Raw genomic sequence first — 26,696 nt, 5'->3', positions numbered from 1 at the left:
CAGAACTGTAGTTTCTAGCCTATACCACAGCCACAGCAACGCCAGATCCGAGCCACATCTGCAGCCTACATCATAGCTCAGGGCAATGCCGGACCCTTAACCCACTGAGCGAGGCTGCGGATGGAACCCATGTCCTCATGGATACTAGTTGGGTTCATTACTGCTGAGCCACAGTGGGAACTCCTGCAATCTGTGCCTTTAAAGAAGATCTTAGGGAAAAAGAAAGAACCTGGTGATGGAGGCCTTGGGATGCTGGTTCCCCAGGAGGGTCATTAAAGTGTCTCTGGGAGCTACTGGTATCCTAAGAGACAGGATAATCTGCTTCACAGTAAGTTGAGAGCAGAAGCTGGGTTTGTAAGTGTGAGAATTGCCTTTTGGGAACAGTTAGTACATGGCTTGGAAGGTTATAGCCACCAGCCTTTACTTTCCCACCACCCAAATCTGTTATATCATCATCAGAATGAACTTTTCCAAGATTCAAATCTAATCATCCTAATTCGCTGTTAACTCTTCAGTGACTCCCAGTTGCCTTCAGGTTAGAGTCTGATTCCTTCTATAACATGTGAGGTCTTCCTGGATCTGATCTCTGCCTCCTGTCCTCCTGTTGTTGCCTGTGCTCTAGTGACACTACATTATCTGCAGCTTCTTAACCCTTCCACTGTCATGTATGCTCTGGCCCAGGATAGCCTTTCTGCTGTGCTGTACTTGCCCGCCTTCCTGTGCTTCTGTTTTACTTGACAGTCTCGACTCTTTCTTTAAAATTCTTCTCAACTGCTGTGTTTCTGTGAAGTCTTCTGACTTCTGAAGGTGAGGCCATGGGATGAGAGACTTTCCTTCACTAGGTTCTCGTGTAGTTGGTATGTACAAAAGTCTTAGTACATGTAGCATCAGTGATTAGTAGGCACAGTGGTGTCTCTTAATGCTTTTATGACCCATTGGTGTTTTTATTTTAGTGCTTCATCCATATGTAGATCCAGTCCTGACAGATATCTTTAGAATTAGAAAAATAAATAATACATTTTATATAGCACCTTGCCAGACTTAGCAAATTCTATTTTATTGTATACCTCTTACCCCGGATGAAGTGAATAGCCATCAGTAAAATGAACCATTAAGTTTGGAAAGAGCTGTTTATTATCAGGTTGTTGGCGAAAGTTCATCTGATCTGATTTTTTTTTTTTTGGTCTTTTGTCTTTTGTCTTTTTTTTTTTTTTTTTTTTTTTTGTTGTTGTTGTTGCTATTTCTTGGGCCGCTCCCCCGGCATACGGAGGTTCCCAGGCTAGGGGTTGAATCGGAGCTGTAGCCACCGGCCTATGCCAGAGCCACAGCAACGCGGGATCCAAGCCGCGTCTGCAACCTACACCACAGCTCATGGCAACGCCGGATCGTTAACCCACTGAGCAAGGGCAGGGACCGAACCCGCAACCTCATGGTTCCTAGTCGGATTCGTTAACCCAGTGAGCAAGGGCAGGGACCGAACCCGCAACCTCATGGTTCCTAGTCAGATTCGTTAACCACTGCGCCACAACGGGAACTCCTGATCTGATTTTTTAATCATTGGCAAACTTTGGCTAAGATAAGTATAATTATATGCTTTCTTTCAAGTAACTTTTTCCTTCCTTCCTTCCTGTCTGTCTTTCCATCTTTTCAGGGCTGCACCAAAGGCATATGGAGGTTCCCAGGCTAGGGGTCAAATTGGAGCCATAGCCACCGGCCTACACCAGAGCCACAGACTGTGGCTGGAAATGAGCCACATCTGCAACCTACACCACAGCTCATAGCAACACCAGATCCTTAACCCACAGAGCAAGACCAGAGATCAAACCTGCATCCTCATGGATACTAGTCAGATTAATTTCCACTTAGCCACAATGGGAACTCTTCAAGTAACTTTCCTTTTGGATCCTCAGATTTCTTTTGATATAAATAGTATCAGAATTCTACTTTTCATGTTGGAACGTTTCCCCAGAAGTCTGGTTATCCTTGATTGTTTATATTTTAAAATGGGATACTAAAAACTGATTGGAAATTTTAAATACTTGGATGGAGCTTACTGATTGTGGACCTCATTGTAGTGGTGATCTGTCTGGGCTATTTACGGGGCAACTACAGTGTCAGTGTCTTTAGATCTTTCCCACTAGGACTGGTCAGATTCTCTGGAAGGATTATCTAGTCTCCTTCCTCTAGGTTATAGGCCTGGTTGCCAGTGGTTGGAAACTGAGTGGGAGAGGAAGTCTGTGGGGGAGTCCTCAATATTCAGTTCACTTAACACTCTAATTTTCAGTATGGTGACCCTGCCATCAACTACACCTGCTATTCCCTTATCTAGAGATCCTTTGTTTTACCCTTTCCAGAGGGGAAAGAAAACCTAAACATGGTGCTGCTGGTTTCTGAATCTTGTGGAAGTTCTGCAGGTTAAATTTAGTTACTTTTTTATTTTTCCCACTGCTGGCTTAGTACTCATCTTTCTCAGATCTGATAAGTCAGTTACTGGTCATCTGCTTCCTAGCTTTCCAATATTTTGTGACTATCACTCTTCTCATTTCTTTGTTTTTATGGATCTTTGCCTTACAGGTAGGGTCTAAAAGACATTATATATTCCCCTCTTTGGAATAGACAGTATATTATTCTTTCTTGAGACTCAAGTTCATTATTTTGAACATCAGTTATTCTGCCTTTTTGTGTTGCACTGATGCTTACAGGAGTTACTGTGTTTTACACTACTCTGATGCTGTACTTAAAAACAAAGGCTAAGGGCCACCTTCTTTGGTATTATGCTTTTTATGTTCTTGTGGTTATTTTGAAATTATTTTTCTGCATTTTCTCCTTGTTATTTGTGAAACAGCAGACCATATTGGTCTTTTTTCTTACTTTGTCATTCTCACTTATATGTGTTACTCCCAGGTTACTTAGTTTATTAGATGTGTTTTTAAAGCAAGAGTAGAGCCCCAGGGACTCTATAGGTAGTAAAGTGTGAAGAATTAAAGACAGTTATTTTTATTTTGAAGAGGTTTTTTGCTTACTTCCTAGCTCTCTGTGTGTTCCGGAAAGACAGTTTTATTGGATTGGTAAATTCCATGCAAGTAAGGTGTTATAATTTTCTTTTTTTCTTTTTAGGGCTGCACCCACAGCATATGGAGGTTCCCAGGCTAGGGGTACAATCTAAGCTACAGCTGCCAGCCTGCACCACAGCCATAGCAACACAGGATCCAAGTCACATCTGCGACCTACACTGCAGCTCACGGCAGTGCCAGATCCTTAACCCACTGAGTGAGGCCGGGGATCAAACCCGCAATCTCATGGTTTCTAGTTGGACTTGTTTCTGCTGCACCACGATGGGAACTCTGCATAAGGTGTTATAATAGAATTTCATAACTTTTCAAGTAAATTGCTTTCATCAGTATCATGTCCTTTTTATTTTAAACTTCATGTTAATTCTACAAGGTAGAAGGGCCGGTAGGATTATTCCTGTTTTATAGATAGGGCAATTTGAGGTTCAGAGAGATTAAGTGACTTGTTCATATGACATAATTGAGGCATAGAGCTGGGCCTAAACTCAGGTTATCTGACTCAAACCCTAGTACTTTTCTTCTCTGTTCTGTGTCTTTGTGTGTGACCTCTACAGAGAGGGTAAAATTCAGTCCAACAAGGAATAGTCCTCATTTGATCCTTGTGGTAGCCCAGTGGGACAGGTAATATTTTTCCTATTTCCCACCTGGGGAAGTTGAAGCTCCGTGAGATTAAATGACTTGTTCACGGTCACCTGACGAAAGAAAGAGTGGTAGAACTTCATTCTCTTCCTCTGACTCCAGATCCTGCTTTGTGATTGCAGGGCGTGATACTTCCTCCCTCCATCTGAGTGGGCTGCCAAAAGGCAAAATGTGCCAGCCACATGGGCATTAGACAGCAATGGTGTGAGCTGTTGGTAAACAGCCAAGTCTTCTTCACTGGGAAGATTTCAGTTGATTGGAGTCTCAGTCTGTTTTTCAAATTTATGTAAAGGAGGAGGATAAAGAACTGTTGTGTTTGGACTTGAAGCAAAGTTTAATTCCTTTAATGGAAGCACTAAAGATACACAGTTGCATTGCCAGTTTGGCAGAAGGACATACTTAGGCTCTCAAGTAGAAATAACTTACTGAGTTTCTAGTATAGACTAAATGTTCTGGACTCCAGGGGGGATTCATCATGAATCAGAGAATGTTAGGGCTCGAAGATCCATTCATTCTTGGGCTTGAAGCCTGAGTTTGTCTAGATAATTCAGTAGGACAATTTTGAATACCTTTATTCAATTCCTGCTTACTAGGAGCAATAGTAGACACTGGGAAATGTCTTGCTTCCAGATCTCATGATCTTAGGGGTCAGATTTTCAGATAGATAGGAAATGAACACATTGTAAGCAGAAGGAACGGTAAAATCCCAGAAGGATGAGTTTGTTGTTTTGAGGGAAGCAGTGGGCAGCTTGATTAAGCTAGAACTGGTGAATAAGGTGAATCCAGCCTCCTGGCTGGTCTAGGGCTCTCAAGGCCTCTTCCTATTACGTCATGCCAGCATCTGCTCACCATAGGTGTATCCTTCCTAATATGCATCTCCTCTAGTCTTGCTCATCTATATGCAGAGCTTAGATAGTATAATTATACTCTCCTCTAAAAATCTTTCCGGGCTGGTGTCTGATACCTCTCTTCTCCCAACTCATGTTGACCTTTGAAAATCAATGCAATTCCCTCTTAAGGTAATACTGACAAGAGTTCATCCATAATTTCTGTGTTCCATCTTACTCTAGAAGGATTTGCCATTGGTGATATTTCTGATTATACCCATTGTGGAGGTTTATTGTTTGATTACTTGTGTTTCTTGAGCCTTGGTTATAGGTTTATTTATTTATTTATTTTTTTTGTCTTTTTGTTGTTGTTGTTGTTGTTGCTATTTCTTGGGCCGCTCCCGCGGCATATGGAGGTTCCCAGGCTAGGGGTTGAATCGGAGCTGTAGCCACTGGCCTATGCCAGAGCCACAGCAACGCGGGATCCGAGCCTCGTCTGCAACCTATACCACAGCTCACGGCAACGCCGGATCGTTAACCCACTGAGCGAGGGCAGGGACCAAACCTGCAACCTCATGGTTCCTAGTCGGATTCGTTAACCACTGCGCCACGACGGGAACTCCTTTTTTTTTTTGGTTTATTTTTAAGTTAACCTTCTGTTCAGCTCAAGAATCCTTTAGCTTAGAGGGAAAAGTGTAGTAATATGAGACCACCTGGGAAACCTCTCTTACTAGCCTAGTAATCTATTTGTGTCTTAGTGCTTGTCATCCCTCCCTAGAACACTTTCTTTTTTCAGTGTCTGTCTCCCTGACTAGATAGTGAGCCACCTGAGAGCAAGGATTTGTTATAGTTCATCTTTTGTGTTTTTAGTAACCAGTGGAGAGCCTGGGGACAGAGAAAGTGTTTGATACATATTTATTTATTGAGAGACAGGATATAGGAGTTCTAGTTCTACCACTGTGTGACCTTGAGCAGATTAGTTCCAATCTTTGAAATTGTAGTTTTCTTCTCTGTAAAATAGGAGACTTGATTCCGTGGATGGTATAATAGCATTTGTTCTACTTTTAACAGTCTGGGTCCAGTTGAAGTGGTAGAAGTCATGCCAATAATTTGAACAGGTAAAATCTAATATAAAGAATTGCTTGGAGTTCCTGTTGTGGCGCAGTGGTTAACGAATCCGACTAGGAACTGTGAGGTTGCAGGTTCGATCCCTGGCCTTGCTCAGTGGGTTAAGGATCCAGCGTTGCCATGAGCTGTGGTGTAGGTCACAGATGTGGCTTGGATCCCAAGTTGCTGTGGCTCTGATGTAGGTCAGTGGCTACAGCTCCGATTCGACCTCTAGCCTGGGAACCTCCATATGCCATGGGAACAGCCCTAGAAAAGGCAGAAAGACCAAAAAAAAAAAAAAAGAAAGAAAGAAAGAATTGCTTGAGTTAGCATTGCGGCTCAGTGGAAATGAACCCGACTTGTATTCATGAGGATGTGGCTTCGATATCTGCCCCCACTCAGTGGGTTAATGATCCGGCGTTGCTGCGAGGGTGGGAAAGGTCTTAGACATGGCTTGGATCTGGCGTGGCTGTGGCGTATACCAGCAGCTGCAGCTTCAATTCAACTGCTAGCCTGGGAACTTCCATATGCTGCAGCTGTGGCCCTAAAAAAAAAAAAAAATTGCTAACTAGGTAAAAAGTAGTTAACTATTGAGAGAAATGAAGAGAGAACTCTAAGGTAGAATAGAGGTAGTGACTGCAGAAAATGACTGCCATCCCTGGGGTTGCAGGAAAAGCAAAGGAAGGAAGGAACTTAGAAGCTTAAGAAAAGAGAGCTCCAAGTGGCCCGGGTTCAGACCCCTGAGAAGAGTGTGTGGCTGTCTTAGGAATGTGCTGCTGTGGTGAAGAAACTGCCTGGAGGGCACTGGCCCCAGAACCTGGGAGAAGCACTGTCTTGATATCTCACATGCTCCTGTGTGTGCCAGTCCACTTGCTGCCTCATAGAAAAATCAAACACTGGAGAAAGTCTTTTCTTTCTCCCTTAGCCTTGTAGTTTCCTTCCAGTCCCTTCTGTTGGCAGATCTTGACACAAACTAGCTGGGAGAGGAGAAATGCAGTCTGCAGAGTCCAGTTCATTGTCACAGAATAGGGCAATGAAGAATTGGTTTGGGGAGTTCCTGTCATGGCTTAGCAGTTAACAAACCCAACTAGCATCCACGAGGGCTCCGGTTTGATCCCTGGCCTCGCTTGTGGGGTTAAGGATCTGGTGTTGCTGTGAGCTGTAGGTTGCAGACGCGGTTCGGATCCTGCATTGCTGTGGCGTAGGCTGGCGGCTACAGCTCCAGTTGGACCCCTAGCCTGGGAACCCCACATGCCGTGGATGTGGCCCCAAAAAGATAAAAGATAAATTAAAAAAATTGGTTTGAAGCCATAGGCAGAAATGAACAATTCCTATACTATAATAATCCGGTTCAGTATTTGCCTTCCTCATTGCACCATGAGCTTGGTAGTGGCTGGAACATTGTTATATTTGTCTCTGTATCTGCATTGACCTAGAAGGGGCCTGGCACCCAAGAGATGCTTAGTAAATACTGTTAGAATGAAGGAAAGCCCCTGTAAGACAGGGAAAATTAGATGTTCCTCTAGGTTGTCTTAAGTCTTTTTTTTTTGGGGGGGGGGGTTTGCCACACTGTGGCATGTGGAAGTTCCTGGGCCAGGACTGAACCCTTGCCACTGCATCTACCCAAGTCACTGCAATGACCATGCTGGTTCCTTAGCCCTCTGAGCCACATGGAAACTCGGCTTAAGTCTTATTATCTTGGAAGGATTGGGTCTAGGCATCCTCCCCTGCACTTAAAATCTTACTGAATGCTAGTATCTCGTCTCTGTCATGTGTGCAAGTTGCATTAGATACTAGGGTGGGGACAGGGAAAACATTCTGCTGTTAATATTCATAGATTCTATGATATTAAACGTATCTCCTTTCTGAAGGGCAACAATCTAAGTTAGGTACTTGGCACATAAGTGTATTCCTCAGAAGGGCAAGGAGACTAAGATAATATTGTCAAGTGCAGTTTAGTTCATTTTTTTATACAGCCCACTGTTTATCCCCATTTCACAGATAGAGAAACCGAGGCTCTGGAAGGTTGAGGGGCTTCACCAAAGTTATACAGCTATAAGTGGCAAAGTTAGTCCAAGCTTGGCTCTTCCAAAAATTGAACAGGGCAGTACTCTCCCTTTTTCCCAGTTTTTAAGGGCAAGCACAGAGTTTTTTGTTACATGATGGTAATAGAAAACTGAGGAATTGATTTCTGTGTCTGGACATTTGGGGCTGGGCAAGTAACAGCAGAACAAAATAGCAGCGTTTGCAAGGCTGCGATCATAGTGTTTGCTAGTACTTGGTCTTTTAAATAAGCCAGTTTGAACCTGTGCTTCAGACACCTAGATTTGTGAAGCAGTTGCTATCTGGCAGTGGGATAGTCCTCCTTCTCTTTTGTCTTTTTTAGAGTCCTATATTAGCAGCTCACAAAAGAGTTCTGATGCATTCCTTGCAGCCTTAAACGTCTTGCTCTTCCAGGTTTCTTGTTTCCGGGTGTGAAACTAGACAGACCACTCAGTTATTACTAGGAAGCAAAATTTATGAGGCTGCTGTGTTTCTTGCTTCTGGGCTTGTATAAACAAAGCCTTTGAGTAAGTTATTTAGAGTTGATCGCTATTTGTTCCTTTTGCAGGTCATCACCCAGACAGAGTTGGGGTTCCTTGTGCCTGTCTCATTGCTTGAAGAGTCAGAGTATTGCACATGGCCTGGGAGAGATATTGTTGCAAGAAAAGTTTTCTATTTAAAGCATTGGGAGAGGCCAGGGTGTCAGGATTTGCTAATCAGATTATTTTGTGATTATCCTTTGGGATGCCCACCGAGACTGGCTGACAGTGTGAATGTCACTTTCCCTTGGTCTCTTTTGGTACTTCCATTGACTAGGGTATCTTAGGGTAGTTCACTTTCCCCTTCGATTTTCCTGACAGTAAATGCTGCTGCTTAACTGCTTTTCAGAAATAATGACATTTATTCTTTGGAAGGAGCTGAAGAAAGAGTCTGTACATGTCATTTATTTTTAACTGCATACTCAGCGTTGAAATCTTACTTTCATTTTGTGGCTTAGAATCAAACAGGAAAGGGGATGTAGTGGAATTAGTATAGGCTCTAAGTGCAGAACCACTTGGCAAAACGCCATTCTGCTACTTAATAACTCTACTGGCTGAGCCTCAGTTTCCTCAACATTAAAATGAGACTAATGATACCTAATAATAATATTAGTGACCTGCGATTTAGGATAAGTCTGAATTTCTGTGAACCTCAATTTTTTAATCTGTAAAGTAGAGGCAGTAATTCCTCAGTAATAGATTTGGTTTGAGAAGGAAACTGGCTAATGTAAATGGTAGTGCCTGGTGGAGTGCCTGGTACGATAGTATTTGTGAACGCAAAGTGGCTATTACTGTTCTTAGGGGAGCTGAAGGAAAGATCGCTGAGGGGAGTTCTCCTGTAGCACAGCAGGTTAAGGATCCAGCATTGAAACTGCACTGGCCCAGGTTGCTCCTGTGGCTCTGGTTCCATCCCTGGCCTGGGAACTTCCACGTGCCATGGGCGTGGCCAAAAAGAAGTTGAAAAATATCCCTTAGGGTAGGATAGTTCCTGTAGGGATGGGTCAGGGCTTAATAAATAATTGTTGATTAATTCTTTCAATGAGGAACTCTTGTCATTTCCTTTAAGGACAGTTTTACTTGATCTGTTGGTGTTCTTTTACCATCATTTTTCCAGAGAGCGCTATGGTTTTCTTCCCAAGCTATAGTCCACATTTTGTTGTTCTAAGTTGCTCTCTATCTAAAGTAGGGTACAGCAGCGCATTGTGGTTCAAAAATTCCAGTGCCTTGTATTTCTGGGTCCTGTGTTTTGTATAGAAGATTGGGGAGAGTTTGTTGGAGGTCTTTAAGGAGATGTGATCATGCTGTTATTTTGCTGTTCTTTGGTATATGCCAAGAAGGAGGACTGGCCAGTAAAGAAAAATGTCTTAGGGACCAGCAAACTAGCTATCTCTGCAGACCTGGCCTGTGATCTACTTAGCCACTTTAGGCAAGTGACTCTGGAAGTGTAAATTCCAACTGTCTCGGTACGGGGTTTGATTTCTCTTTTTGTTGCAGAGTTATGGAATCCTTAGAGATCTGCAAAGGCTGAAACCAAGAGATTAAGAGTTCTTGTTTGAAGTCATATGGTAAAACCAGCACCTAGATTTCTTGCTTTTAATTCTCTTCCTGTAGCTCTTTGGAGAAATTAGCTGTTTATTTCATAGGATGTCTAGACAACAATAAGCAGTTTATTTTCAAGAATACTTTTATTTTCCTTCTCATCAATCCTGAAGAATTGTAATGAGCTATAAAGTTCACAGAATTCTTTCATGGCCAGTGTTGCTTTTCTCTTCACATCTCTGTAAGATAAGCAAGTCAGGTACTCTTAATGATTTGGAATTTTTTCTCTTTATTTTTTCTTTTCTTTTTTTAAACCAATGAGAAAATTGAGGCCCAGAGAGGGAAGGTGACTTGTCAGAGTCACATACTGAGTGAATGGTAGGATTAGAATTAAGAAGAAGACCTTTTATTTGTTTGTTTGTTTGTTTAGTTATTATTTATTATGCCCATGGCATTTGGAAGTTCCCAGGCCAGGGATCAAACCTGTGCCACAGCAGTTTCAACACCAGGTCCTTAACCACTAGACCACCGGGGAACTCCACAAAGGCCCTTTTAATTTTAGGTTTGTTTGTTTGTCTTTTGAGGGCCGCACCCATGGCATATGGAAGTTCCTAGGCTAGGGGTCAAATCAGAGCTGTAGCTGCCAGCCTATACCACAGCTACAGCAACGCCAGATCTGTGCTGCATCTGTGACCTCCACCACAGCTCATGGCAATGCTGGATCCTTAACCCACTGAGCAAGACTAGGAATCGAACCTCTATCCTCATGGATGCTAGTCAGATTCATTTCCCCTGAGCCATGATGGGAACGTGCAATTTTAGGTTTTTGATTATCACTGGGAACATTGTCACACCTTGCCACCCCTGGATATTATCAGTCTCTACAATTTTTACCTCTCTGTTGAGAAAAAAATACCTTGTTAATGAAGTTAAATATTTTTTCATGTTTATTGGCCATGTTTGGTTCTGTGAATTTTGTGTCATTTATTGCACATTTTCTGCTAGGTTATTTGTCTCATCAGTTTTGCAGGGTGGGAGGGCTCTTTATATATTAAGGGTTCTCAGCTTTTGATACATGGTACAGACATTTTTGAAGTTTTATTTATGAAACTTGGTGCCTTCCTAGAGTACCAAAGAGAAAAATCTTTATATTGGAATAGCTGTTTTTTAAAAAATAGTGTATGCAAAAGACCCAAACAAATACAAAAGAAAAAAAAATAGCATACTTCTGCTACCACTACCTTGGAACTTTTACTTTATTAGTTTTTTAGGAACTTTCATATTCTGTCTTTTGTCCTTGCAGTAACTTCAGGAAGGGGCTTATGATTAAAATACAGTGGATTGAACAAGTACATCTTATTTTATCTCCTTTTAAAAACTCTATTGAAATGACAAAAGTAGTATTAACTCACAAAGGCTAAGAGAATAGAGAAGATAGGACAGAGGCACAAATGATGTATGATTGAGTAGATTAGGGAAAGCAGAAAGCTAAAGCTACAAAGGGAATGAAATAAAGGCATTTTGTGGTATGGAATCCTAGAAAGCCCTAGGTATTGGAGGTTCCTTGCATCTTGAATGTTAGGGTGAGAGGTAGAACTGAAAATAGGAGTTCAGAGGTTACATGGGGAACAATTAAACTACCAGATCTTTCCTATATTTCAGCAGAACACTGGAGGTTTATCCTCAAGAGAAATAAAATCAGAGAGGCCCTGGATTTGGAAATACCAAATTTAGCTGAGAGTGAAAGAGAGGTGACGTTCTAAAAGCAGAGATTAAGTAAAAGTCTCCATCCATTTTTTATCTCCCAGGCTTAGGTAGCCAGACTTATTCTTCTCAGGTGGGGAGATTAGCAGATTTCTTGATGAGAAACTGACTCACAGACATTTGAGGACCTCCCCAGTTAAAAAAAAAAAAAAATCAACTTGAAATTTTCTCTTGTTACAGTGAAGGCTAGAAGTTAACATGCCTTGCTGCTTATACGATGTGACTCTGTGTGCTTATTCTTTTTTTTTTTAAATCTTTCTAGGGCTGCACCTGCAGCATATGTAGGTTCCCAGGCTAGGGGGTCAAATTGGAGCTGTAGCTGCTGACCTATACCAAAGCCATAGCAATGCGGGATCTGAGCCGTATCTTCGACCTACACCGCAGCTCATAGCAACGCCAGATCCTTAACCCACTGAGTGAGGCCAGGGAACCCACGTCCTCATGGATGCCAGTCAGGTCGGTTAGCTGCTGAGCCACGATGGGAACGCCTCTGTGTGCCTGTTCTTAAATATGGAGGAAAAGGCAAAGATCACCAGATGTTTGAAAAAAATCTCTAACATGAATAATAGAAATGAAAACAAACAGGGGTTCCCATTGTGGCTCAGTGGAAACGAATCTGATTAGTAACCGTGAGGACACAGGTTCAATCCCTGGCCTTGCTTGGTGGGTTAAGGGTCCAGTATTGCCATGTGCTGTGGTGTAGGTCACAAATGCGGCTCGGATCCCCTGTTGCTGTGGCTTTGGTGTAGCCCAGCAGCTACAGCTCTGATTTGACCCCTAGCCTGGAACCCTCTATAGGCCGCTGATGCGGCCCTGAAAAAACAAACAACCAAACAAGAAAGAAAACAAACAGATAAAAAGAACCCTGTCCACCCAAAGGAGAGCAGTGAGTGGAGAGAGATCAGAAGAGACAATGTAGGGAGCAAAAGAAAAATTTGGAAAAAAATTGAATCAGAGAAGATACCACCTCTGTGAAACAAGAATGAGGTCCTGTTAAAAAAAAAAAAAAAAAAAAAAAGAGCAGATAGAGAACAAGAAAGAGCTTTTGGGCACTTAAAAATATATCATAAATAGGAGTTCCCGTCGTGGCGCAGTGGTTAACAAATCCGACTAGGAACCATGAGGTTGCGGGTTCGGTCCCTGCCCTTGCTCAGTGGGTTAACGATCCGGCATTGCCGTGAGCTGTGGTGTAGGTTGCAGACACGGCTCGGATCCCGCGTTGCTGTGGCTCTGGTGTAGGCCGGTGGCTACAGCTCCGATTCAACCCCTAGCCTGGGAACCTCCATATGCTGCGGGAGCGGCCCAAGAAATAGCAACAACAACAACAACAACAAAAAAGACAAAAAGACAAAAAAATATATATATCATAAATAAGGAGCTAAAAACAAAGAAGTGGAGACTAAGAGAAGAAATAGAGGATCTGTTTTAAGATTAATTTAAACATCAAAGTTATTTAAATTTAAGAGACTTGATAGAATTATTTTTAATGGTTTTTTTCTGCTTCAGTTCCTCTAGTTTCTTTACTTTAGATCTCTGGATCTCCTAATAGTTAGATGTGGGATCATTGAGTGAAGGAAATTAGCAAATAAATAATACAGCAATTTCCCACAACTTAAGTACCCATATGTATAGATTGAAAACCCCCATCAGGTGCTCAGTACAATAAATTTAAAAAAAGAAACACAGGAGTTCCCATCGTGGCTCAGTGGCTAGCAAATCTGACTAGGAACCATGAGGTTGCAGATTCGATCCCTGACCTCACTCCATGGGTTAAGGATCTGGCGTTGCCGTGAGCTGTGGTCATGAAATTTCAGAACGCTGGGTACAGTGAGAATATAAAAGCTTCTGAGAGAATTAACGGGTCATATGCAAAGACATTGAACTTCTCAAAAGCAATATTGGAAGCTAGAAGAAAGTGGAGGAATTGCCTTACTTTCTGATAAATGATTTCCAACCTAGAATTCCATACCCAGTCAAAACTAACAATCAAATATGAAAGTGGTGGGGCCAAGGGAGAGATTTTCAAAAGATTTATTTCCTTTGTATAAATCCTGCTGTGTCAGGAACCTTGGTAGTTTGATATACCATAATGAGATAGGAAAGAAATAGGAAGGCATGGACCCAGGGAGCAAAGGAATCCAACATAGAAAAGTGAGTCTAAGTCCCAGAATGATGCTTAAGGGGTATTCTAGGACCACGACTATGCAGGAGACCTAGAGACCCGAGAGAGTTATTAGACTGGACCTAGAGGTTAGAGATCTCCAAGAGAGATGTTTTAAAGAAAAGATAAATGACATCAGTGAACTATCTGACATGGCACATTTACCACTGTGGCTCAGGTTCAACTCTGGTTTGGGAACTGAGATCCCACATTAAAAAAAGAGTAGAGTGCTATTTTTCAGACTATCCTGGAGAGGGGGCCAACGGGCTCCTTTTATGGCTCTTTCTTGAGAGCCACAGCCAATATTCATAGGCTATAAAGCTCCATGAGATGTTTGTATATTTTGGAGATTAACCTCTTGTCAGTCACTTCATTTGTAGAAGATTTTTATTCATTCTGTGGGTTTCTTTTTTTTTTTTTATGATTTCCTTTGCTGTACAAAAGCTTGTAAGTTTAATTAGGTCTCATTGGTTTATTTTTGTTTTTATGGTCATTGTTCTAGGAGGTGGATCAAACAAGATATTGTTGCAATAGGAGATGTATATTATTTGGCCTTACATCTAGGTCTTTAATCCATTTTCAGTTTATTTTTGTGTATGGTGTAAGAAAGTGTTCTAATTTCATTCTTTTATATGTAGCTGTCCAGTTTTCCCAGCACCACTTATTTATTTATTTGCTTTTTTTTGCTTTTTAGGAATGCAGGTTTGGCATATGGAAATTCCCAGCCTAGGAGTTGAATTGGAGCTACAGCTGCTGGCCTGTGCTACAGCCACAGCAACACTGGATCTGAGCCATGTCTGGGATCTCTACACCACAGCTCATGGCAATGCCAGATCCTTAACCCACTGAGCAGGGCCAGGGATCAAACCTGCATCCTTATGGGTACTAGTTGGGTTCATTTCCCCTGAGCCACAATGTGAAGTCCCCAGTACCACATACTGAACAGATTGTCTTTCCTCCACTGTATGTTCTTCCCTCTTTTGTCATAGATTAGTTGGCCATAGGTGCTTAGGTTTATATCTGGGCTCTCTATCCTATTCCACTTATCTGTATTTCTGTCTTTAATGACATTACCATACTGTTTTGATGACTGTAGCTTTGTAGTATAGTCAGTGCCAGGAAGCCTGATTCCTCCAGTTCTGTTTTTCTTTTTCAGTATTGCTTTGGCTCTTTGGGGTTTTTTGTGTTCCCATACAAATTTTTAAATATCTTGTTCTAGTTCTATGGAGAATGTCATTGGTAACTTGATAGGGATTGCATTCAATCTGTATGTGGCCATGGGTACTGTAATCATTTTGACAATATTGATTCTTCTAATCCAAGAGCATGGTATATCTTTCCATCTGTTTATTAACACCTGTTTGATTTCTTTCATCAGCATCTTATGGTTTCCAGAGTACAGGTCTTTTTTCTCTTAGATAGGTTTATTCCTAGGTATTTTATTCTTTTTGATGAAATGGTAAATAGAATTGTTTCCCTAATTTCTCTTCCTAATCTGTTAGTGTATAGAAATGGAATAGATTTTTGTGTATTAATTTTGTATCCTGCAACTTTACCAAACTCGTTGAGCTTTATATCAGAAACCAAAAAGCCAAATCAAAAAATGGGCAGAAGACTTCTCCAAATGGACAGACGTTTCCCCAAAGAAAACATACAGATGGCCGAAAAACAAGTGAAAAAATGCTCAACATCACTAATTACTAGAGAAATTCAAGTCAAAACTACAATAAGGTATCACCTCATACCAGTCAGAATGGCCATCATCAAAAAGTCTACAAACGATAAATGTTGGAGAGGGTGTGGAGAAAAGGGAACCCTTCTACACTGTGGGTGGGAATGTAAGTTAGTGCAACCACTATGGAGGACAGTATGGAGGCTCCTTAAAAAAAATAAATAAATACAGGGAGTTCCCATTGTGGCTTAGTGAGTTAAGAAACCAACTAGTCTCTACGAGGATTTGGGTTCAATCCCTGGTGTTGCTCAGTGGATAAAGGATCTGACGTTGCCACAAGCTGCAGCATAGGTCGTGGATGCACCTTGGATTCAGTGTTTCTGTGGCAGCTGCAGCTCCCACTCAACTGCTAGCCTAGGAACTTCCATATGCAGTGGGTACAGCCCTAAAAAGACCAAAAACAAAAACAAATAAATATAGGTGTTCCTACTGTGGCACAATGGGATCGTCAGGGTCTCTGCAGTGCCAGGATGCAGGTTTGATCCCCAGCCTTGCACAGTGAGTTGAAGGATCTGGCATTGCCATAGCTGCATTGTTGGTCACAACTGTGGCTCAGATCTGATCCCTGGCCTGGGAACTCCATATGCTGCTGGGTGGCCAAAAAAAAAGAAAAAACAAAACTAAATATAGAACTACCATATGATCCATCAATCCCACTCCTAGGCATATAGCCAGAGAAAACTGTAATCCACCTCCAGAAAAGATACATGAACCCCAATGTTCATTGCAGCACTATTTACAATAGCCAAGACATGGAAGCAACCTAAATGTCCATTGGCAGAGGAATGGATAAAGAAGATGGGGTCATATATACAATGGAATATAACTCAGCCATAGAAAAAACAATGAAATAATGCCATTTGCAGCAAGATGGATGGACTTAGAGATGATCATACTGAAAGAAGTCAGACAAAGACAGATATCATATGAGATCACTTATATGTGAAATCTAATAAAAATGATACAAAAAGAACTTACAAAACAGAAACAGACTCAGATTTCAAAAACAATTTTATGGTTAACATAAGAAACCATTGGGGAGAGGTAAGAATTGGGAGGGTGAGAATAACATACACACACTACTGTATAAAATAGATGATTAATGAGAACCTGCTGTATCACACAGGAACATCTACTCTGTAGTTCGTGATAACCTATATAGGAAAAAAGAATGGATATATTTATGTATATGATGGATTTACTTTGCTGTACACCTGAAACTAATATAACATTATAAATCAGCTATGCTCAAGTACAATTAAATTTTTTAAAATATTCATGGACTAGCTTGCACATGCAGAAAAAGCCATCAGTCTTTTCCAATTATAACTCTAAAATAAATCTTACTATTAAAATAATAGCACATGTTGTAAATCAACTATAATAAAATTTTAAAAAATAGCACATACATTTCCTGAAACTACCATAATAAAATTTTATCAGTTTATTTATAGCTTGGGCTTTATTATTATTTTATTTTTATTTTGCTTTTTTAGGGCTGCACCCAAGGCATATGGAGGTTTCCAGACTAAGGGTTTAATCAGAGTTGTAGCTGCCAGCCTATGCCACAGCCACAGCAGTGCCAGATCTGAGCTGCATCTGTGACCTACACCACAGCTCATGGGCATGCCGGATCCTTAACCCACTGAGCAAGGCTAGGAATCGAACCCAAGTCCTCATGGATACTAGTTGAATTTGTTAACCACTGAGCCATGACGGGAACTCCTGTAACTTGGGTTTTAACTGATGTTAGAGAGAGGCTTCTAGACAAAAGGACCTTGCTGTAATGAGTTTGCTGGGAGGTGGTTTTCTGGGAACCATTGCCAGTAATGTTTTTTTTCAGCTGATTATTTCAGTTGTCTTTGGGTGCAGGGATAGATGTTTGACAGTAGTGTGAAATAGCGTGTAAACCCATTTTTCTTTCTTTTTTCCCCATGAGCTTGAACACCAGTTAAGCAGATAAAGCTGTTGGACAGGGCAAGCCTTGGGGCGGGGTATGTAGGGAGCCCTTTTGATGTTCTGAATACTTTAAAGGAGCTATTTCTCTTTAGACAGGGTATCCTTTGGTGACAGGCTTGATCATCCTCCCCATTTAAGGACTGTGGTTTCAGTGAAACATTTTGAGATGACTGCTAAAGAAAACTAGGTCAAGTCAGGTATGATTTATGAAATGCACCATTAATGAGGCAATGAGAGAGTCAGTTTTGTCTTCCTCTGTCCCGAAATTCTAAAGAGGTTAATTACAGGAAGCCCTTCGAACTATGTAGTCCTTGGTTTTGGAAATATTCCCATTTTAAAAGTAATGTGCTTGCTATGTGACTACATCTAGTCATACTCCCAGTATCAGCAATTACTGCTTGAATTCTTTTGTTTTATGTCTGAACTCTTATAAAGCTGGCTTTAAAATAATATTTAAGTTAGAATTTAAATTGCTTAAAAAAATCTCTGCTGTGGTCCTTTTGCCACTCTCTACCTTTTTCACTCTCTGCTACCCAAATTCATTGTCTCAGCTCCTCTGAAAGCAGGTTGTGCGCCTTCCTGCTTCAGTGCCTTTTCCCCTGCTGTTCCTTTCCCTGAAATGTTTCCCCATTCCTCCTTCCACAGGGCTAACTGTTCCTCTGTAATGGCTTATTTAAATGTCACCACCTGGGAGTGTTCTCTCTTGGCTTGTCTTTCTTTTTTTTTTTTTTTTTTTGGTCTTTTGAGGGCCATATCCGAGGCGTATGGAGGTTCCCAGGCTAGGGGTGCAATTGGAGCTATAGCTGCCGGCCTACACCACAGCCACAGCAATGCCGGATCCTTAATCTACTGAGTGAGGCCAGGGATCAAACCTGCAACCTCATGGTTCCTAGTTGGATTTGTTAACCACTGAGCCATGAGGGGAACTCCAGCTTGTCCTTCTTGAGAAAGTTTCTTTGCTTTCATCTCTGTGAGCATCTTTTATATGTTGTAATCATAGAATGTATTAATTTTTCCTACTTGCCCTTCATCTTTTTCCTCCCCTAGAGTAAAAACCCTGAGGACAGAGTGATTCACTATTGCATTCTCAATGCCTAACACACTGTGTGGGGCCTGACACACAGTAGGAATTTATATCAAATATTTGTTCAAAACTTGAGTGAATGAAGGAGACTTTTCTTTCTGGGGAGCATCCAAGAGAACCAGGCAAATCTGAGAGGCTATTTTTGACTTAGCTTTGAAAGTCACACAGCATTCCTTCCCTTGTATCCTATTGGTTGGGCTAGTCCAGCTCAGATTCAGTGGGAGGAGAGTTAGGCTTTACCTCTTCATGGGCTGGTGGCAATCTTTGGAAAATACAACCTGTCAAAAGAGATGATTTACGTGGTTCCTTTATTCATTCAGGCTTTCAATAGATGTCTTTTAAGTACTACTCTGTGCCAAGACTCAGACGTCGTGTTAGGCACTGAGAATGCAGTGGTGAGCCAGACTGCCTTTGCTGCTACTTTCAAAAGCACACTGTCCATTAAATGGAATCACTGGGATTCCCCACACTTTCCCCTAAACTCTATTGCCTTTTTTTTAGTTGTACAGTTGCATTATTTAATTATAACTATCATAAATTCTTTGATGGAGAGGAAATCAGAATCAGATCTAAGAAGACTTCAGCATTCCAAGAATGATGCCAAATGACCCCCTTCATGGTGGATTATGCACTTATTTACTATGAGATATATTTCTTCTCCAGAGATTCCTTGTTTGTGTATCAATTGTAGATTTTTGGTTTGCAGTTATTCTGAAGTTTTGATATAAGAGTCTATAGGTATATGAAATTGTTTTAAGTTGTTCTTCTCTTAATTGCAAGTTCATCTCCAGTGTCCTGCATTTGTACCCACCTCTTCTCATGATTTCTGATTTTGGTGGCATAATTATGCATGGATGATTTTGTATCTTTACTGTATATATACGTTTACTGGTGAGCCTTGTTATTTGTGGAATTTTTGTTTCCTGTTGCTGTCTTTTCTGCTTAGAGAAGTTCCTTTAATATTTGTTGTAAGGCTGGTTTAGTGTTGCTGAATTGTCTCAGCTTTTGCTTATCTGTGAAGGTTTTGATTTCTCCTTCAAATCTGAATGAGAGCCTTGCTGGGTAAAGTAATCATGGTTGGAGGTTTTTTCCTTTCATCATGTTAAGTATATCATGCCACTCCCTTCTAGCCTGCAGTGTTTCTGCTGATAAATCTGCCAGTAACCTTATTGGGTTCTCTTGTATGTTATTTGTTTCTTTTCCCTAGCTGCTTTCAAGATTTTCTCTTTGTCTTTAATTTTGGTTAGTTTGATTAATATGTGTCTCGGTGTATTCCTCCTTGGGTTTGTTTTATATGGTATTCATTGTGCTTCCTGGATTTGAGTGAGTGGTTCCTTTCCCAAGTGAGGGAAGTTTTTGGCTATTATCTCTTGGAATATTTTTTCTGACCCCTTCCCTCTGTCTTCTCCTTCTGGCACCCCTTGCCTTTTTTTTTTTTAAAGACTTGATTTTCTTAGAGCAGGTTTTTTAATTTTTATTTTTTTTAAAAGCCACACCATGGCATGCAAAAGTTCTGTGCCAAGGACTGAACCTGCACCACAGTAGTGACCTGAGCCACAGCAGGGATCAACACTGGAATCTTTAAGTGTGACCAGGGAACTTCTCCCTTTCTTGTCTGCACTTGTGGCATATGAAAATTCTCAGACCAGGGATTGAACCCACGCCATAGCAGTGAAAACACTGGACCCTTAACCCACTGAACCATCAGGAAACTCCCCACTGATCTTTTTACTGTCTTCAGAGTTTTTTTGTTTTGTTTTGTTTTTTTGGGTTTTTTTTTAACTTTAAAAAATCGAGGTATAGTTAGTTTACAATGTTAGTTTCAAGTGTAGAGTACAGTGATTCAGGTGTACATATATATTTTTTTCATATTCTTTTCCCTTATAGGTATTACAAGATACTGAGTATAGTTTCTTGTGCTCTACAGTAGGTCCTTTTTTTTTTTTTAATCTGTTTTATATGTAGTAGTATGTATGTGTTAATTCCAGACTCCTAATTTGTCCCCAGCACCCCATCCCCTTTGGTAACCATATATTTGTTTTTTACGTCTGTGAGTCTATTTCTGTTTTGTAAAATGTTTGTTTGTATCATTTTTTTTAGATTCCATATCCATAGTTTTTGACTTTTCCAGAATGTTATATTGTTGGAATCATACAATATTACATACTTAGTAATGTGCATTTAAGTTTCCTCCATGTCTTTTCATGACTTTATAGCTCATTTCTTTTTAGTACTGAATGATACTCCATTGTCTGGATTACTAGTTTATCCTTTCACTCACTGAAGGACATCTTGATTGCTTCAAAGTTTTCACAATTATGAATAAAGCCATTGCAAAGTATCTTTCTGCTGGTTTTTGTGTGGACAGAAGTTTTCAGTTCCTTTGGACGAGTAACAAGGAGTGTGATTGCTGGATCATGTGCTAAGAATATGCTTAGTTTTATAAGAAACTGGCATACTGTTTTCCAAAGAGGCTGTACCATTTGCATTCCCACCAACAGTGTCTGAGAGTTCTTCTGTTGCTGTACATCCTCTCCAGCATTTGTTGTCAGTATTCTGGATTTTGGTCATCCTGTTAGGTGTGCAGTGGCATTTCGTGTTTTAATTTGCATTTCCCTGATAACATGTGATGTGGCACATCCTCATATACTCATTTTCCATCTGTATATCTACTTTGGTCAGATGTCTCTTAGGGTCTTTGGTCCATTTTTTAAAACTAAGTTGTTTTGTTACTGTTAAGTCTTAAGAGTTCTTTGTATGTTTGGATAATAGTCCTTTATCAGTTAGTTGTGTTTTTTTGCAGATATTTTCTCCCTATCTGTGGCTTTTCTTCTAATTATTTTGAAATTGTTTTTTGTAGAGCAGAGGTTTTTAATTTTAATCAAGTCCAGCTTATCAGTTATTTCTTTTATGGATTGTATCTTTGGTGTTGTATCTAAAAAGGCATCCACAGGAGTTCCTGTCGTGGTGCAGCAGAAACTAATCTGACTAGGAACAATGAGGTTGTGAGTTCAATCCCTGTCCTTGCTCAGTGGGTTAAGGATCCAGCATTGCCGTGAGCTATGGTGTAGGTCACAGACATGGCTCAGATCCCACCTTGCTGTGATGCTGGCGTAGGCCTGCAGTTACAGCTCCGATTTGACCCCTATCCTGGGAACCTCCCTATGCCGCAGGTGTGGCCCTGAAAAGACAAAAGACAAAAAAATAAAAAATTAAAAATAAAAAAGCATCCACATATCCAAGATCAATTAGGTTTTCTCCTGTATTATATTCTAGGAATTTTATACTTATATTTTACATGAAGTCTGTGGTTCATTTTGAGTTAATTTTTTTTAAAAGGTGTAAGGTCTGGAGTTCCCATCGTGGCGCAGTGGTTAACAAATCCGACTAAGAACCATGAGGTTGCGGGTTCGATCCCTGGCCTTGCTCAGTGGGTTAAGGATCCGGCATTGCCGTGAGCTGTGGTGTAGGTCGCAGACATGGCTCGGATCCCGCGTTGCTGTGGCTCTGGTGTAGGTCAGTGACGACAGCTCCAATTCCACCACTAGCCTGGGAATCTCCATATGCCACGGGAGTGGCCCAAGAAATGGCAAAAAGACAAAAAATGAATGAATAAAATAAATAAATAAAAGGTGTAAGGTCCTTGTCTGGATTTGTTTTTGTGTGTGTGTGCGTGGATGTCCAGTTGTTGACAGCACCATTGTTGAAGAGACCATTTTGCTCCTTTGTATTGCCTTTGATCAATCCTTCATCAAAGATCAGTTGACTATATTTATGTGGCTCTGTTTCTGGGCTCTTGTGTCCTGTGGATCTGTTTGTTCTTTCACCATTAACACACTATCTTGATTACTGTAGTTTTACAGTAAATCTTGAATTGGTAGCATTAGTCCTCCAACTTTGTTTTCTCCTTCAGTATTGTACTGTTCTGAGTCTTTTGCCTCTCCTTATAAACTTTTGATTCAATTTGTTAGTATCTGTAATATAACTTGGGATTTTTATTGGGATTTTATTGAATCCATAGATCAAGTTGGGAACAACTGACATCTTGCCATTACTGAGGCTGCCTTTCCCTAAACATGGAATATCTTTTCACTTATTTAGTTCTTTTATGTCATTCATCAGAATTTTGTAGTTTTTCTGTTTGTTTTTGTTTTTTTGCCTTTTCTAGGGCTGCTCCTTCAGCATATGGAGGTTCCCAGGCTAGGGGTCTGATCAGAGCTGTAGCCACTGGCCTACGCCAGAGCCACAGCAACATGGAATCCGAGCCGCATCTGCAACCTACACCACAGCTCACGGCAATGCTGGATCCTTAACCCACTGAGCAAGGCCAGGGATCGAACCTGCAACCTCATGGTTCCTAGTTGGATTCATTAACCACTGCACCACAACAGGAACTCCTGTAGTTCTCCTTATGTCAATCTTACACACATTTTGCTAGCCTTATAACTAAGTATTTCATTTTCCTTGATGCTATTGTGTGTGGTATTGTTTTTAATTTCAAATTAACTTGTTCATTGTTAATATATAGAAAAGCAATTGACTTTTATAATTAACCTTTTATCCTGCAATTTTGCTATAATTGCTTATTAATTCCAGGAGGGTTTTTTTTTTTGTCCTTTTGAATTTTCTACATAGATTATTATTTCATCTGTGAACCAATACAGTTTTATGTCTTCCTTCCCAGCTTGTGTACCTTTTATTTCCTTTTCTTGCCTTATTGCATTAGCAAGGACTTCGAGTTCAGTGTTGACAAGGAGTGGTGAGAGGGGACATCCTTGCTTTGTATCTAATCTTAGTGAGAAAAGTTTGAGTTTCTTACCATTAAGTGTGATGTTAGCTGTAGGTTTTTGGTAGATAGTCATTATCAAATTAAGAAAGTTCTAGGAGTTCCCATCGTAGTGCAGTGGTTAACGAATCTGACTAGGAACCATGAGGTTGCAGGTTCAATCCCTGGCCTTGCTCAGTGGGTTAACCATCCGGCGTTGCCGTGAGCTGTGGCGTAGGTTGCAGACACGGCTCGGATCCCGCGTTGCTGTGGCTCTGGTGTAGGCCAGTGGCTACAGCTCCAATTTGACCCCTAGCCTGGGAACCTCCATATGCCGCGGGAGCAGCCCTAGAAAAGGCAAAAAAGACAAAAAAAAAAAAAAAGAAAAGAAAGTTCTAGTGGTAGTGGTGGCCCACCTGGGCTGGGGAGCCATGGCTGCTTCCATGGGGCTGTGGAAACAATTCTATCGTATGATGAATCCATATAACATTAAGAAACAGCTTCTGTCCAAAGACCACTTTTCCCACTACCCGCAGCCTTGTGTAACAAAGGGAGATATGGGTTATTCAAATACAAGGTACCCCAAATCCCAACAGATTAAAGTTTATTCCAGAAAACTAGTTCTTAAGACAAAGACCATGGATTTTCCCACACTAGCTGCAGCATTTCACTCCCCTTTGGCTGGTCAGTTATTTAGGATTGAGGGAGTAAAAAGTACCTTCTTTGGACAAGATTTCATCACTGTCACAAAGGAAAGTGAAGAGTTAGCTTGGAATTTACTGAAACTAGATATTTATGCTGCGTTTATGGATTTATTTGCATCTGGCTTAGTGAGGAAATATCTTCAGAAGAAGCAGGATCTGAAGAAAATGTTGAAGTTGTGGCAGTGATTACAGAATTGTTAGATACTTGAATATGGCCAACTGTGCAGGAAGATGAAGGAGATGTAATTTATAAAGGCTCTGAAGATGGCATCATACAGCTGAAACTTTAGGATTCTTGTACCAGATGCCCCAGTTCAACCATTACTCTGAAAAATGGAATTCAGAACATGCTGCAGTTTTATATTCCACAAGTAGAAGGTGTAGAATAGGATATGGATGATGAATCAAATGAAAAAGCAGCAAACTTACCTTCAAATAATTGGAGTTTTCTTTGAGCCTGGCAGTAAGACTTGTTGATAATATGTACTAAGCTTTTATTATTAATCTGCTAAAGAATTTGAGGATTAATAAAACATGCCCTTCCTTCAGAGAATAGTATTAAGAAAAAAGAAAGTTCTCCCCTCTTCCTAGTTTACAGAGAATTTTTATCAGGAATAATGTTAGATTTTGTCAAATGCTTTTTATGCATCTATTAATTTATCATGTGATTTTTCTTTTTAGTCTGTTAATGTGATGGGTTATAGTAATTGGTTTTTTTTTTCTTTTTTTCTTTTTTCCCCCCTTTTTAGGGCCACACTTGTGACATATGGAGGTTCCCAGGCTAGGGATCTAATCAGGTCCCTATGCCACAGCCACACCACACAAGATCTGAGCCACGTCTGCAACCTACACCACAGGTCATGGCAATGCCAGATCCTTAACCTACTGAGCAAGGCCAGGGATCGAACCTGCAACGTCATGGTTCCTAGTCAGATTCTTTCCCACTGGGCCACATGGGAACTTCTCTGCAGTAATTGATTTTTGAATATTGAACCAGTCTTGTTTAGCTGGGATAAACCCCACTTATTGATGGTGTATAATTCTTTTTATATTTTTTTTAGATTCAATTTGCTAATATTTTGTAGAGGATTTTTTGCATCTATACTTATGAGAGATACTGGCCTGCAGTTTTCTTTTTTGGAATATCTTTGTCTGATATTGGTATTAGGGTACTGTTGGACTCATAGAACACATTAGGAAGTTTTCCCTCTGCTTCTATACTCTGAAAGAAATTGTAGAGAATTTGTGTAATTAAATACCCTTAAATATTTGGCAGGATCATCAGTGAACCAACCTGGGCCTGGTGCTTTCTGTTTTAGAAAATTATTAATTATTGATTCAATTTCCTTAATAGAATCAGGTCTATTCAGATTGTTCTTTTCTTTTCTTTCTTTCTTTTTTTTTTTTTTTTTTTTTTTTTGTCTTTGCCATTTCTTGGGCCGCTCCTGCGGCATATGGAGGTTCCCAGGTTAGGGGTCTAATCAGACCTGTAGCTGTCGGCCTACGCCAGAGCCACAGCAACTGGGGATGCAAGCCTCGTCTGTGACCTACACCACAACTCACAGCAACACCGGATCGTTAACCCACTGAGCAAGGGCAGGGATCAAACCTGCAACCTCATGGTTCCTAGTTGGATTCGTTAACCACTGCGCCACGACGGGAACTCCTGTTCTTTTCTTTTTATGTGAGTTTTGATGGATAGTGTCTTTCAAGGAGTTGGTTTATATCATGTGGAGTTGTTCATAATATTCCTTCATTATCCTTTTAATTGCCATGGTGTCTGTAGTGATGTCCCTTTTTCATTTCTGTCTTTTTTCCCTTAGCCGAGTTGAAACTTAGGGATTTTATTGATCTTTTCAAAAAACCAGCTTTTCATTTTCTCTGGTGATTTTCTGTTTTTCAATTTCAGTGATTTCTACTCTAATTCTTTTTTTTTTTCCTGCTTCTGCTATTTTGGATTTAATTTGTTCTTTTTTAAAATTTCATGTTTCCTAAGGCCCGCTGCCTTTTTCATAGGCATTTGCTATCAAGTTGTGACCCATGCTGAAAGAAATGTTTCCAAATTTTCTACTTGTGTCAATGTTTCCAAATTTTCTACTTGTCTCAACATGAATGGCTTATGCTTCCTATCTTATGTTGAAAAGTTACAGTATCTTCCTTGATGATAGAAAAAACACCCAAGGTCATATCAGGTATTTAAAAAAGTAATTGGTATCAATTAATAGTTAGTAATTAGTATCCAAGACCAAGGTTTTGCAGTATAAGAAACACTTATGAGATGTTTTCTCCTGTTCTTGAGGGACAAAATATTTATGTCTGTATTTAGAAGTGTGCTTTCAGAGAACTAATGGGCGAGCACAATCTATCAAAACGTATATGACTTCCCTTTCTCCTCCCCAATAAACACTGTTCTTTAGTTGTTAATAGAAATAGCATCTATTTCTTTTGGGTTGCGAAAGCTATGCATTAGAATAGTAAAAAGAACAATAGCCTTTAGCAATGAGGTGACTTGGGTTCTAGGCTCACTGCTTGAAGGGTGGTGAGGGTGTACAAATTAGGATGGGGAGAGCTTGTTTACTACTTAGTTGCTTTTTAAAAAAACAGTATATGTAGACTCACTGACCTTGAACGTGCCATACAGTCTAAGTTTTCTATGGCCACATGCTCTTGCCACAACTTCTAAGCTCCTATAACAGTCTGCGTGTTTAAAAAATAACTTTTCAGGAGTTCCCGTCGTGGCGCAGTGGTTAACGAATCCGACT

The 26,696-nt window shown here is 40.5% G+C and overlaps 1 protein-coding gene and 1 pseudogene across 2 annotated transcripts in view; both read left to right on the top strand.

Moving 5' to 3' along the window:
• The window catches only part of LOC125112055 (NFU1 iron-sulfur cluster scaffold homolog, mitochondrial-like), a 101,857-nt pseudogene extending 77,391 nt beyond the window's left edge, over positions 1-24,466 (top strand).
• Positions 1-26,696, top strand: part of FAM168A (family with sequence similarity 168 member A) — a 215,785-nt gene that overhangs the window by 78,287 nt on the left and 110,802 nt on the right. The gene's annotated exons all lie outside the window — the stretch shown is intronic.

Source organism: Phacochoerus africanus, chromosome 11 (genome assembly GCF_016906955.1).
Source record: "Phacochoerus africanus isolate WHEZ1 chromosome 11, ROS_Pafr_v1, whole genome shotgun sequence".
Taxonomy (NCBI): domain Eukaryota; kingdom Metazoa; phylum Chordata; class Mammalia; order Artiodactyla; family Suidae; genus Phacochoerus; species Phacochoerus africanus.
This window is presented reverse-complemented; position numbering and strand designations above follow the sequence as displayed.